Source organism: Columba livia, chromosome 2 (assembly GCF_036013475.1).
Source record: "Columba livia isolate bColLiv1 breed racing homer chromosome 2, bColLiv1.pat.W.v2, whole genome shotgun sequence".
Taxonomy (NCBI): Eukaryota; Metazoa; Chordata; class Aves; order Columbiformes; family Columbidae; genus Columba; species Columba livia.
This window is the reverse complement of record NC_088603.1, coordinates 86,786,668-86,798,171: the sequence shown is the minus strand read 5'-3', so window position 1 is coordinate 86,798,171 and position 11,504 is coordinate 86,786,668.

Sequence of the window (11,504 nt, the reverse complement as noted above, 5' to 3'; positions counted from 1 at the left end):
GTTAGGAATAGAGCATAGTTAAATAAATGTATTTTGTCTGTGGTTAATATAAGCAAAAGTAATATAATTGAGATGGGAGTTTCAAATCAAATCTGCTGCTCAATTTATTTCAATTATGTTTCATTAAAATTATCCCATGTCTTTGGTAACCATTATATCAGGTTTATATGTCAAGAGAAGAAGGCAGTTTCAAGCGACAATTTTCTACCACGGCAAAACCAAAACACTTCTGTAACTACATTACCAAGCATCTATATTATTATTCATCAGATGTAATTTTCTTTATGTCACTTGTGAATAAATAAATGCATTCTTCCATAACAAAACTCTTAGATTCACCACTTAGTTTGTGCACACTTTTTTTTTCTGTAATTTTAACGGATAATCAATAGTCCTCTACATCTTTGTATTCAAAGAGAAACTAGTTTTAGGACACAGACAAGAATTACACACTGCTTAACTCTGCTCTAATAATATTTGAATCATTTAGGGGAGTAGCCATCTTGACCAAAAAACCCACAAGCAAATCTGTTGCAGTTGTAGCGCGAGGAGTCCCTTTCCAGAGATCTCAAAGTCATCAGAACCTGTGTAATTAGCAACGTTGATAATTGGTTTTTTTCATGCTACTTACACTTTTATAAAAAACATCTTAAGAGCTCTCCTTAACCTGTTAAAAAACTTACAGGCAATAAGATTGCATGCATGCAATATGAGTGTTCATTCTATTTTTTGTTTTCCTCTGGTTTTATTGTCTGAGTCCCATTTCTTCTAAACCTCGTGATTTTCTAATTTCATTTACTGCTATAGTACATTTTCTCTTTTAATTACTTTCTCTTTACATGGCACAAAGACATTACTAAAAGCTCAATCCAGAGAAGCTTTTCAAGCTATTCTAAGAAAAAAAACCCTGAAGATGATCAAAAATCCAGTGAAGCTGGTGAAAAACCTCCCTCCCCATGTCCTTTGGAATATATGCCAAATGAGGCAGACATAGGTGCTGCACTTTTGGGTCAGACTTTTCCCCAAAAAGGAAAGCAACAGTCACCTGGCTCCAGCTTTCACTCCTTGCACAAAGGACTGGAGAACAGATGGAACACCTCAGACTCTCACTCAAGACAATGCAAACAATGAACTCAACACATTTATACATGAATTTATGTGAGTGCTTATATGCCATCCCTGTTCTTAGAGACTCTCACTGTAGGAAAATGAGAAAATAAACTACTTAACTTGTGCAAGTAATTTCAGCTGGAGCCGATTATCCATCTGCTAATACAGTGCAGCCTGGAAGCTTTGCCGATGACAGATTAAGGTCAAACAAATGATCACTCCTACGAGATACACTTCTCTTCCTAAACATGTTTTTATTTCACTATGTTGTGAAATGCTGATCAAAGAGCCTATAATAATATTATATCAGTATAAATTTCCTGTAGTGAAGTTGCAGCAATTTTCTAGAGTAACGCTGGGGTCCAGACAAGCTAGACTATGTTTAAAACAGAGATTCTGGTCTAAAGAAATTACAGACCAAAAAGGAAAAACATAGGAAAAATTGCAGAAAGAAAGTGCTGTTATTTCATATTCTGGGGGCAGAACTAAAGCAGAGGGCTTATGGGAATGCAGAATATTTGGTGTGCAGACAATGAAATAACAATGGCAACTTTAAAGCCTGCATCCAGTGACAGGGTGAGGCTGAAACGCTTCCATTTTATGCTTAAAAATGTTTTCCCCAAATTTCGCCTTGTGCTGATTTTTTACTGCAGAAGCGTTTTTCCAGAAAGGTTTTTAAAGATCAGCTTGAGACAGCTTTACAGATCCCAACCTGCACAGTTGTGCACACATACACGAACACATGCAACTAAAGGCAATGTCTTAGTATTAAAAGTGTTAAGCAAACTGAGTTATAGGGACTGCTGCTTCTGCAGCCCAAAATATAAGATATCATAGACGGAGAACTAATTAATAGTACTTAATTTTATGACTGGAAGGTTACACAAAGGTAATTCAGGCATGTATCAGATTCAGACACAGGTCTTAAGTGCTAAATAGGTAAGCCTCATTCACTCAGGCACATTGCTCAAGCTTTTTAAATCTTTGTACAAGCTGTCTTGTCTTTTACCATTGCTCTGACTACCAGAAAATGCCCTTTACTCAAAGCCAGAAACAGAATGTGTAAATTTAGGATGATAACACTGACCTTTTCTTTTTTTGTGTAGAGTACTTTAATACCTACTGATGAGAAGTGCTGCCTGGGAGCTGGGTACCGTTATGTAAACTGAGCATCCTCACGCCAGTAATCCACAGATGTCTCACAAATTCTTGTGTAACGGACTGGCAGGGGCGGCGCGTACATTGCCTCCTCTCCAAGAAGCTGCTTTGCAGGGAGGATAAGAGCTTATTTAGCTTGACCCACAGTAGCTGAGCTCTGGTGATCTGTGCCACTCACAGCACAGGTAGGAAAAACAGTAGCATGTCACTGCCTAATTAGGGACCACAGTGTAACACCAGGCCTGTGAGGAATCACGATTAAAAATGTCTTGAGCTACACTTTTGAAGGAGGGGTGGGAGGCTGGCAAAAACAGGAGTTTGCTGAAAGTGAAGGCAGTCTGGCAGAAATTCAGATTTTTTTAAGGTAGTTCAGAAATTTTAGTGCCCATCTCTCCTTAACTTTTATATTTCCTGGTAAAGAAGGATGAAAGAACTTAACAATTTGAGAAGTGAAGTAAAGCCTGGCTTTTTAAAGAGATGGTTCTCTGTGAAACAAGCTTTGTCACATGCTAAAAAAGCTTTTTCAAAGAAGATGAAGCACAAAAAGACAGGGGTCAGAAGTCCCCACTAATTTAGAGCACACTGCTGGAGGTGCCTAGGATCTGAAATTTGTCAGTGCATATAAAGCAAAAAAATTAAATATATTTAGAAACTTAACTCACATGCCTAATTACCTTCATCTTTCCCTTAAGAATTCTACAGGATGCTCTCTCACTTGAGCATAGATATGTTTCAGCTGTAGCAGTGAACAATCGGTATTTTTGAAAACCAAATCAAGGACTCGAAAAGAAGGCACCAAGACCCTCTGAAAACCAGGAACACACAGCTAGTGATCGCTAGTCAGCTTGCTTCAAAGGACTGAAAGACACCACTGGGAAAAAGAAGTAATCAAAATATTTATGGAAAGTCAGCTTTCAAAGAGAACACCAGAGTTTTTTCAACATGTCAGAGCAGCACACTTGTCCTTTCTTTTTTTCCCTTGAAAGTAGCAAAGCAAATTGGGGTAAAACTGAAACAAAACAATCAACAAACAACCAAAAAAAACAACAAAAAAACCCAACAACAACAATGAACACATATAACAGCAACATTCCTAAAATCTAAGGAATCTTGCCTGAGCATTTAAAACTTGATGAATTTTTAAGTGACAGAACGTGGTTCCTTATATTGGGAAATTGTTGAGCTGCCTTAATTACATCAGGACCCAAGGAGCTGAGTCTCTGTTATGGAAGGCTTGATATTATTGATCACAGGCTGCAGAAACTTCTCTCTTAAAGTCCATCACAGATCTGTAGCTAATGAAACCTGCACCCCGTAATGAAAGAAATCACTTCGTTATGTCCTTGAGCCACACATGAAAAGCTTGCAATACTGGAACTGAAATTAAGGGTAGATGCAGACAAGTAGCCAAGAACTTGTTGGGTTATGGACACTGGACTACCTATTGTTTCTGAAAGTTTATTCTGCCTACATAGCAGAATAATGGGGCAATATAATGTGGGAGTGCCCATTGTACTACTAAACCCATAAATATATATTCCTAACCAGACCTGTCAGTCAGGTGTACTGACAAACCACTGATTCCTAAATGCTAAATTTCAAATTATGCAGAGTTTTTATTAATTAATAAAAAGTTTGTGAAGGCATTGAGATACTATCACACTGTAACCCTCTGCAAGCACTGGGAAAGTGGGATCTGTATCCCAAACCGCAGCAGAGTTTCCTCAGACAGGCCACGAATTTGTAGACTACTCCCAATTTGTGTGTCATTTTGTAGGAAATGCATCATAGTGGATTCACAGATTTCAGGGACTGGTACACTCAAGCTTTCAAAGATCTTATACTCAGCAACATAAATGACCAGATTATCTTCAAAATCATCAGGTATTTAAAATAGCATACTTTGTGTTCCTTTTGCTCACCTTTCTAGTTTAGAAATGTGATTTCCAGATAAGCAGGTGATTTCAGCAGCTCTCTCTTTGAGTAAAAAATGGGAATATCATGGAACTCCACTGGAAACTGAGGAATTTGGTTTCAGAGGACTTCCTGTTCTTCACAGGGAGTTTTCCCACTAATATGTAGCTTGTTCTCAGAAGTTATTCCCAGTAGACCTCAAAGCTTTCCAAAGCTCATTAACATGTCTTTCACCATTAGTCGTCACTAAAACCTTTGCTGGAACTCTCCAGCAGTGTTGGCAACCTCCCTGGATACATGGATCTGGGAGATAACCCCTATGTCAGAGTCTCCAGCCCCTCGTGCACCACAGCACAATGCAAAATCTCACAGCAATGCTGGCAGTTCTGTTATAGCTGGAATGGGTTTCCCTATCTCAGTAACCTTATTAGAAGATTATTTACATTTACAACAAAAATTAGCAACAGTCATTCTTTTTAAATTACATTGTATCCTATTATTCCCGAAACAACATTTTCAGCAGAGTTTGCAATCAAACACAGCTCAGTATACAAGTCCCTGCTGGTAAATCTCATTGCTAGGTGATAAGCAAGATGTGATTTTTATAACCCAATCAACAAAAAAATGTAATCAGCTTGCTAGCAAGTTCTCAGTTCTCTCTTACTATTTTGTAAATAAAATTCCTCCTGGAAAATTCTAGGGAATTTCTAGGTTTATTTTTCCTGTTTGCATTCTGAAATGGCATTTTTTCCAGGTCAATTAGTTCACACTGAGCCCTTCTACCAATTACGCTTCATTATGTTGTTTGCAATGCTAATACACTAATATAGTCAAATAATATGCCGTGTTCACAATTAAGGTGAAGCATGTACCTTTCCTGGACTGCCAAAATACTGTCTCCAGGCTTCCAATGGGAGAGTTATCTGTCTCAGCAGCGGCTCCCAGCTTGTGTTCCCCCTTATCACTTGGCCATATGTGGAGCAGAACATGATCAGGATGCTCAGTGCCTCCAGGCAGGACATGCCACCTCCAGGCAATAACCAGAAAGGAGATACCTGACTTGATTCTCGCTCCTCTGCCAGGGAAAGAGAAATACGTAGTGTAAGGAGGGGTCAGATCACATGAATGCAGAGCTAAGACAAAGGAAGCGCCTGTATTCTTCCACTGCTGATTACTAGATTAGGCAGCATAACTGTATTTTCTGTGTCATGTCTACTGAAAATGGAATAACCTCTTCTTTGGTCACATGCCTTAATGTGAGGGAGAGGATTAAAAGGGCCAGTCCCAAACACTCAAGTTTTACAGTTGAAAGCCCCAACATTTAAGAGCCCTACAAAACCCATGCATTCATGCGATGCATTTGGAGTCCCATGGAGTCAGCACTTCATTAACAAATTACCCATTAGCAAAGAGAACACACCAGTCATGCTGCTCCTGGTGTGCATCACCACCTGCCACTGCACTCTGGACTCCCTGTCAAACAGGACTGCATGGATGTGGAAAAGAATCAAGTGCAAGCCCTCTTCTAGAGAGCTACATGATCTGGCCCTGTCCCTTCCCTACTACTGTCCTCTGGGAAAGCAGGATGCTCTTTCTTCCCTCTCTCTTCATCAGGAAAGTGCATGTTTTCATCTTTTCCACAACCACCCATAGAGTTATTTTTGTTTCCTTTTGTGCAAGATCCTTCATCAGTGTGACACAGACCATAGTGAAGGAAACTAAACAAATCTAAATCCAGCTTAACTTTAAGGGCAACCAAGTTATTTAAAGAAAAATTCATTGAAAGATCTTGGCACTACACAAGTGCAAATAAAGAGAAGAGGATAATTTAAATGCAAATATATACTGCTAAACATAAGACAAAATTCCAAAACCTAAAGAGATTCAAGATATCTTTGACCTAACATTGCCCTAATCATTAAAGCAAGAACCTTTAACTTGGTTACAACACTTTTGGCATATAAATAAGTGTTCAGATTTCAAGGATTCCTGAAAATGTACAGTCATTTTGATTTTATAGGTTTCAAAAGTCTGCTATTCATGACACTAATTTAGCTGTTGAAGTCCAACCATAGATTTTAAATTGGAAGACATTGACTTTGACCTCTTTATTTCAGTTTCACCAACTGAAAAGCAGAGATAACAATATTTACCTATCTCAGTGGCTTCCAGTTATTAATTGCTGCTTCTGAAGCAGTTTGACTGTAGAAATTTCATCCCTCCATGCTGCCTTCTTACAGAAGAAGTTAAAGACTTTCTTGTTGCTCAATATGCAAGAAGCAATCAAAAGGAAATTACACTAGACTCATAAGATGTTTCCAAAGAAAATACCACCACACAGAAGCATTTATTTCCTTCACTGAATCAGTGACAGACTTTATTTGGAGTTGTAAAGAAAATTCAGGCAATGACAACAGTGCAGGAAGGAGTTGTTGTGTTCCCCACTTGGTATTACTTGTTAACTAGCTCTGTATAGAGAGTGAGAAGAACCCTCGATATATGCTCTCTATGGCATAAGGTGCTTTGAACAGTGACAGCTCTTTATTTTTATACACTATACACATACAGAAGAGTATGGATAGTAACACAACCAAAACCAATGGAAGTGCACAGAATTTACCACAAAAGTGTAGTCAATGTTATCTACTGACTTACCCTTTTAACTGCTTCTGTAGCAAGTCAGTGGAAATATGCTTTCTTAAGTGGAAGAATTCTGGTAAAAGGAGGTACAACAGTGTAACTAAGATATTTAAAATTGCTTAAATAAAGATCACATGGGAGGTATGATTTCTAAAGAGGTATTTTTTCACAGATAATCTGCTTTCATTTGCGTATCTTCTGGGATAAGTCCCATGATGGTTGTGATTTGAGAAAACTGTGTTATGAAAACACCAATAAACAAGGGAAGCATTGGGTGAGATGAGTATCTATTTATTTTAACATAGCAGTATAGCAATTTAAATTATTTCAGGAAATCATTAAATTAATAATATCCTTGAAGAGCATTGCATTTCTGCAGAGAGAAAAATGAGTATGATCCTGTTAGAGACAAGAAAACCTAAGAGATAATGTGCACAATATGAAAATAATAAGAGCCCCACAGTTATTCTATGAGTTTCTAAAAGGGTTCCAAACCACACATATATCTATCAGGGCACTAATTCTCTAAACCGCTTTAATACATGCACAAAGACCTTCCAAAATACTTAAACATACTTGTTTTTCAATAGAAGCCTCTAGTTAATTGTATGATTGCATATTCTGGTGAAACACCAGTTAACACCAGAAAGACCAATTGTTTCAGGAAAAAGTGGAAGAGATAAAACAAGAATTTATTTGAGCATGATTCATTGCACGTACAAGGAATCACATTTCCAAACATAGAGTGTTATTATTTTGATACTGTACGAAGAAACAAATGCAAACTTTGAAATCCCATACTTAAGCAACAAAGTAGTCTTACATCCATATGGCCTTGCTGGAGACCTCTTTGTCTCTTGGTGTCCTGGTTTGTATTTAAGAACGTAGAAGAAACAGTCAGAGGAAAATCCATTATACTGAATATAATACAATAACTGTTTTTCATAAAGTGTCATTTATAATATTTGTTGGCCAGCATTCATTATGTTCTGAAAAGAGAAACAGATCCAAAATGACCACTCATAGCCCTCGATGAAGCTACACCATATGTATTCAGGTGGATTTATCTAACAGTCTCATTGAGGAGCCATACCTTATTCCCCATCTGCCTGGCTATACAGATTTGGAAAAGCCATTTAAACTATGAGTCATTTAAAGTATTTGAGTAGTGCCAAAGTAAGACATCTATGTGTTTGAATTACATTACATAATGCTCTGCTGCATTCGAATAGTGTCTAATTCAATTTCAGCACTTATAAAATGAGCACAATATTTACCTTTACAGCATGAGATGAGATGCTTTGCTGAAACGTGCCACTCAATGCAAGTTATACTCTAAAGCACTCCAAATTCTGACAGGAAGGTGGACAATAAAATGGGGTGGTATTTAAGAATAAATTGTGGCAGCAAAACTTCTTCCCCTTAATTTACTTTGTGAAATTATTTCTGTTTCTGCATTCATGTCAATGCTTCTACAGTACTGGATTGCATTAGATAGCAGTGTCCAATCCCCAGTTTGAATTAGACAAAACTGAAACAGAAAGAGGATTAAAAACATAATATTTCAGAAATAGAAACTGGGTCACATAAGGGCTTTCTCTGGGGTTTGCCAGAAAAAATAGAATTAGGATGAATTCAGCACTGACTTCTCTACAGTTTACTGATGCGGGGCAACGGTAAGGATAGACAGACACGTATCTGTGGTACTTCCATGGCTTGAAGTCAAACACAGGTGTAGGTTCACCTCTATAAAACTGTGATGTTCTTAGGTCCCAAGCATTCCAGGAGAAGAAACATGTACCATTATTGTTGCTCAGGAGCAAAACCTTAGGGATGGAAAAGCTTGAAACACTCACAGTCATGCAGGAAACCTGTAGAAGAGGAGTGAACTGATCTTAAAGTTTCAGAAGTGTAACAGGAGACGTGCTACACAGTTTCATCCTGTGGAATAGCGTCAGCAGGCTTATTCATATCACAATCAGCCCAACCTATTTTTGGTTGCATAATTCGACAATAAAGAATGTAAAATGTGAAGCAATTGTATGGTTTATTCCTTGTATGTGGAAAGAAATTCCTTTGGGGAGGAGCAAAAGATTTTGTTGTAAAGATAAAATTACTTATTTATTTTAGATATTCAGCTAAGTGACACGCTTTCACACATGTATGTGGGAAGTCCTCTGCTACACTAGAGTTCAAAAATAAAATAACACTTCACAAGTAAGTTCTCATGCACACTAATCCAGTTTCAAAAAAATGACGATCCAATAATTATAATTGTGTAATGGGATATGTATAGGATTCTTTTCCCTAGTAATTTTTATACATATATTATTTTCTAGTATTGTGTTATTTTGGTAAGAGATATCAAAATGCAGGAAAACAAAATTAAACTTATCATTTGAAAACCATTTTGCTCTCCTACTCTCTGTCTTCATCAGCTTTCATCCAACAAAAAAGACAGCCATTGAAATTTCAAACAATGAATGTTTCCACATTGTTATGTGCATGTGTAGCATTTTAAGAAATAATATGCAGAATAAAAAGTAAAAAGAAGTATTTTAAAGTGGAGATTTCCATAATCCACTCTTCAGACATGCCAAAGTCTCAAGGATCTTCACCATCAACACAGTCCACAGTAGCATATATTTGAAAAGAGCAGCTCTGTGGGAACTCAAGCTCTACCCATCTCTCCTTCACTTGCATTTGCTCCTCCACTGTCAGCCTTCTACCCACCACCTTCAAAAATATGAAACCAACACATAAAAGCACAACAGCAGCATATTTTATGTGCTTACCAATGCTACAACCATTGTTCTTCACAGTCCTGAGGAAATAATTAAAAAAGATTTAATTAAGTGGCTTCCAAACTCCCTCCAATGAAGCTGAGCCCCACCAGCCAGTGCAGAGGAGGTAGGTTCTCACCTTCTAGGTTCTCCTAGCTGTCAGGGAACTGCCGTGCCTGCTCAGGACTGGCATAATTTATCCTGAGAAACCTACTTGCTACTAACCATTGCTGTCCTCGGGGAGCTCAGCACTGGCAAGGCTTGCAAGGTTTGACTGCAAGCTAAGTTACGGTGCCTTGAGGAAACAATATTTTTCTAGAATAGGCCATGCTTTTGATTTCAAGTAGAGACAAAATACAGATTAATGTTAAAAGCAGAACACCAATTGTTTTCATTCATAGCTGGTAAACGAAATTACAGGAACTAGTATCGAATTTTTACAGTTATCTTCCTTCACTGTATTAACTGCACAGAGACACCAATGGGTTGGTATCATGGATATTTTAAACAACATTTAGTCTGACTGAGCACCAGATGGAAGATACCAGCAACTGAGAAATTACTAACATTTAGCAAGATGTTTGCTAATATTTCTTATTCTCTGGCTCCACTCTCATCATTCAGCTCAAGCCTTTGGTTTCTAGGAAAAATTGCTGCTTCCACCCATAGCTCCTTAGCAGATGTTACCTCCCAGATCAAGCAGGATTTCATAACAAATCTTACCCAGATTTTAGGAAAACTGAGGCTCCAACTCTGCTGCTTCCAAAGGGCTTTGTAAGTGGGGTGGCTTTAGCAAGTTCTGCTGAACCTGTTCATTTGGAAATGCTCTCCCCACCTACCCCTGCAAATCAGGTAAATAGGAAAACAAATGCTGTCTCTTTTTGGTTCTTTCTAATTGACGGGAACCATTTCCTAAGTGATCTCTTCAACTTAATTCTTAAACTTTACCTTGAATGTCTTCTTTGCCCTTGCCTTCCCAACATTAACACTCAAGTACAGTACGTTACCTGATGTCTTTTGCCTAGCTTAATTACGCTTCTGTGCCTCACATCAGCTAGCCTGTTTATATCCTGCTATGGCCCTAGCAAAGCATTAAAAAAAAAAAGGCAAAATAAATATGGGGTTGGATTTATTAGCCTACCAGCCCTGCCAAGAACTCAGCAACTCCAGGGACCAATTTGCCTACATCCATGCCTAAATATTGTACAAGGCTAACTTCAAGCAGCGAGTTTTACAGCAGTGACCAGTCTGTTTTGAGGATCAACGCAAGTCTTGGAGGCGCTAATACTGAAAGCACAAATTGCTATCAGTCTGTCTCCAAAAATCAAAATGATGCTGTCAGTAAAAAGCAATATCCCACCTCTTTCAGTGCCTTGTTTCCCTCAGTACCCACATTTCCTTCACAGAGAGCCCCGAGGCACCTGTTGTGACCTGCAGCATGGACCAGGTTTGTGTTGCAGTGATGCTGGCTTAAGTCATGCCACCAAACCCATTCCCCATGTTTGCCTTTCAGAGCCTTCAGCTCCTCTCTCATCTGTGAAGATGGGCAGATTGCCCAAGGGAGGTTTCCTTATGCTCTGAATACTTCCTTTGGTGGCTCTGGTGGAAGTGTCAAAGAGGGATCCAGTGCCCACAAAAAACATCTTCTATGCATCTCAAAAAAAGAGCTTTTACAAGTCATTCAAGAGAGAAAGAAGTGAGACAGCTCTTTTGTTCAACAGTATGATATTGCTGTTTATACTGCTAGGTAACAATACACTGTCTCATCCTTTCATCTGCTCCTGGCACAAACCTACAAAGCAATGGATGAGGAGCCAAATGGCTGCAGAAAACCCTATCTCATATGCAACCAAGAATTTATAAAACCCCTGAAATCACTGAAACAGCTTGAGTTGCCAG